Source organism: Pyxicephalus adspersus, chromosome 2 (genome assembly GCF_032062135.1).
Source record: "Pyxicephalus adspersus chromosome 2, UCB_Pads_2.0, whole genome shotgun sequence".
Lineage (NCBI taxonomy): Eukaryota > Metazoa > Chordata > Amphibia > Anura > Pyxicephalidae > Pyxicephalus > Pyxicephalus adspersus.
In genome coordinates, this window is record NC_092859.1 from 6133259 (window position 1) to 6137501 (window position 4243).

Here is a 4243-nt window from a genome sequence, read left to right on the forward strand (position 1 = left end):
TGTCCTCCTCCTGCAGGGTGACACAGACAGAAGGGAGCTATGAGTCTGTCCTCCTCCTGCAGAAGGAGGCTATTACTTCATATTCCTTCTGCAGGCTAACACAATTAGATAGGGCTACAATTCTTTCCCCGGGGTTGCCCCAAACAAATATAAATATAGTAAAAAGCAATATTTATTTTATTTTACTGTACAGGATGTTGTACAGGACCCTTAAAAAAAAAGTTGATGGGACTATGAGTTTGACAATGGCATTTAAAAAAGTCACCAAAATTTTTGAACTTATTCATTACACTGTAAGGAAAAAAATCTACAAGCGGAGTAGATTTCAGCTGATTGTGACTCAGTTCAAATCTGGCCAACCAGCAAATTCTGCTGAAGAGCTGTCCCAAGTCTCCAAGAACTCCAAAATGACATGGCATCTCCAGGTAGCTTATGAAGCAGTTGGTGTTGGGCTATATCTACAGGTATAGATTGCAACAATTAAACATACATGGGAGGTGTGCCGGAGAAAAGACTTGACTGTCCAAAAAAGAATACTGGGTCAAGATTGCAGTTTGCCATAGAACTTATAGGCAAAGGCCTTCTGTAACAATGTCCTACGGACTGATACATCAAGGCTGAGTTGTTTGTCCACATGCAAAGTAGGTGTATATGACACAAAATTACGACAACATTTCAGTAGATGATCCTCATACCAACTGTGAAACATGATGGTTGAAAAGTTATGGTTCAGTGCTACTTTTGCTTTTTGTAGGGTCTAGACAGCTTAGTGTCATTGGGTCTAATTTATCAAAACTCTCCAGGACTGGAGAAGATAGACTATCATGTGAGAACCTGAGTTATCCAACAAACCTAGAATGGATCTAGTTCAGGATTTAAAACAGTGGACAACTAATAGCAACTAATAGAAGAAATCCAATCCAGATTTGCTGGTGTTTTCCCGCTATGAGTCTGTCCTCCTCCTGCAGGGTGACACAGACAGAAGGGGGCGCTATGAGTCTGTCCTCCTCCTGCAGGGTGACACAGACAGAAGGGAGCTATGAGTCTGTCCTCCTCCTGCAGGGTGACACAGACAGAAGGGAGCTATGAGTCTGTCCTCCTCCTGCAGAAGGGGGCTATTACTTCATATTCCTACTGCAGGCTAACACAATTAGATAGGGCTACAATTCTTTCCCCGGGGTTGCCCCAAACAAATATAAATATCGTAAAAAGCAATATTTATTTTATTTTACTGTACAGGATGTTGTACAGGACCCTCAAAAAAAAGTTGATGGGCCTATAAGTTTGACAATGACATTTAAAAAAGTCACCAAAATTTTTGAACTTATTCATTACACTGTAAGGAAAATAATCTACAAGCGGAGTAGATTTCAGCTGATTGTGACTCAGTTCAAAACTGGCCAACCAGCAAATTCTGCTGAAGAGCTGTCCCAAGTCTCCAAGAACTCCAAAATGACATGGCATCTCCAGGTAGCTTATCAAGCATTTGGTGTTGGGCTATATCTACAAGTATAGATTGCAAAAATTAAACATACATGGGAGGTGTGCCGGAGAAAAGACTTGACTGTCCAAAAAAGAATACTGGGTCAAGACTGCAGTTTGCCATAGAACTTATAGGCAAAGGCCTTCTGTAACAATGTCCTACGGACTGATAAATCAAGGTTGAGTTGTTTGTCCACATGCAAAGTAGGTGTATATATATGACACAAAATTACGACAACATTTCAGTAGATGATCCCCATACCAACTGTGAAACATGATGGTTGAAAAGTTATGGTTCAGTGCTACTTTTGCTTTTTGTAGCATCTAGACAGCTTAGTGTCATTGGGTCTAATTTATCAAAACTCTCCAGGACTGGAGAAGATAGACTATCATGTGAGAACCTGAGTTATCCATCAAACCTAGAATGGATCTAGTTCAGGATTTAAAACAGTGGACAACTAATAGCAACTAATAGAAGAAATCCAATCCAGATTTGCTGGTGTTTTCCCTGTCTTGGAGAGCTTTGGTAAATCAGGAATGCAAGCGGTGGGCCAGCTGCAATTCATATTTAGGATTCCTTTGGGGGCCAAAAAAAAGACGTTGCGGGCCAGAGTTTGACACCCCTGATATAAAGGCTATAGATAATGGACTTGAGTCCTGAGTTGAATCCCATTGAAATGTTGTGGGGCATTTGACCTAGGCAGTTCAAGGAAAGAAAACCATAAACATATGGTAAGTGAAGGAACTTTTCATGGAGGAGGAGTCATGGTGAAGTGTTAAGACTGTTGAGCACTTATGAAACTGCCTGTAAGAAGTATTTTCTGCTAAAGGGGGCAATTCTAGCTACTGGGGCCAAGGGTGTACTTCTTTTTTCCAAGACGTGTTTATTTTTGTCTGGATAAAAAGGAATTGTTTCCTTATATCCTTAATCTTTTACATTCTCACCTTCATGCAGGCACTGACTGAACGTATTGGACTGTTTAAAAAAGTCAATAATTTCCATGCGGTTTAGTTCAAATGACTGTAGTTATTATTTCGATAATTTTTTTTAAATAGTTTGTCTTCTAAGGTGTAATTCTTAGCATCCCGCATGGAAGAGAACATGTTAATCATAGTAAGCGAGCACAGCATATGAGCTCACGGGCTAGATAAGAGGTAAACAAGTCCGCCGGATTGGCTGGACCGCTGCGTATTTTCCAGCGCTGACTCACTGCGTCCTGCAGGTGCCTCGTCTTGCCAACAATCCCACTCTCCCCGTTCCCTGTCTCAGAATGAAGCCTTCACATTTCAACTAAAAAAAAACAATAGAAAACATAGCAGGGTAAAAATGTTCTACAAATCGCAGATTTTGACCTCATATTTATTTGCACTTCGGGTGAATTTTGGGGGACGGCACCTAGGGTCGCAAGTTGTAAGGTTGACAGGTTGCCTTTTCATGCACAGAACAGACTTGCTGTGTGCCTTAGGGTGGTAACCCGCTGTCTTTGTCCCACAGGGGCCATTAGTGTGGGTGAATACAGTACACATATCCAAAGTATGGGGGTTTAATGGTCCACAATTTCGACATAACGCTGAAACCTATGTCCTCTCCCCTGGGCTCATGGATGGTGTCCCTGGGTTGGAGGACTCTTAAGCCACATGGGCCTAACACCACTGGAAGATCTGTTGGGCCGCTTCCCGTCAGACCTCGGTCTAATTTTGGTGTCTCCAGTTTGTCCTTAAGTTTCTGGCATGTGGAGCTGGTCTAGGGGTACAGAATGAAATTAGGAAAGTGGCATGGCCCAGTGTAGCCTTTGGTTCAGGGTCAAATTTTGCTTAATGCTCCTACGTCCTCCTGAATGTAAACCAATCCCAAACTCAACTCGAAGCTGGAGTTGCCCCCGTGCAGGACTCCTTTTTCACCACTAGTCTTTTAAATTGAATGTCACTCAACCAGGAAGACTGAGATGTTGAGTGCAGGGGGTCATGGGTTCGCCTCCTTAGCTGACAACATAGCAATGGCATTATATAGGACCACCTATTGCTAGCGGAAGATCAAAAGAAGAAGGGAACTTTGTGTGTCACATGAGGACAGGTAAAAGAAGCAAAGCATACAGAGAAGGCTCAGGGGGACTTTAAACAAGAGGAATAAATAAGCCCAGAGATAAGCTTTCAATAAAATGATACCCTATATTCATGCCATGAAGGCCTAATTTGGGTCTTTTCTGGTATGTCATGACGACCATATCACTAATTATGTTCCTGTGTGGTCACCCAGTCACATCCGCCATGGTGTAGACCACAATGGGTTATGGTGATACATGCATGGTCACAATTGGGAAGCCAGTCTAAAGCATTGTAAGCCAATGCTAGAGCGAGTGCATACAGACAGGAAGTAGACACAAAAGATTGGCAGCACTGAGAAGAAATATTGGTATATTATCAGTATTTTAGGAAAATAAAAAATCCTAGAAATTGTTTATAATAGCGATTTAGCAAACTAGAATTTATCCAATTAGCGTTGAAATCTATTTTATTCAAACAGATGTTAAAACAGATTGTTTCCTACAACACTGATAAATATGCTTAATGACAAAACGTCAATCAAAGTCGTTGGAATGAATAAAAATCTGTTTTCTCTAAAGTTTTTCATCGTAATTTAATTAGATGAAATGGGGACATCAAATTGTTTTCACTATCTCTCCCCCAACCCCTACCTATAAATAAATATATAAATATATATATATATATATACCCATTCCTATCCCAGTGACCAATAGTA

General features: G+C 41.0%; 1 protein-coding gene across 1 annotated transcript in view; it reads right to left on the bottom strand.

The window, feature by feature from the left end:
* The window catches only part of DNAH2 (dynein axonemal heavy chain 2), a 112617-nt gene that overhangs the window by 103457 nt on the left and 4917 nt on the right, over positions 1 to 4243 (bottom strand). The window lies entirely within an intron of this gene.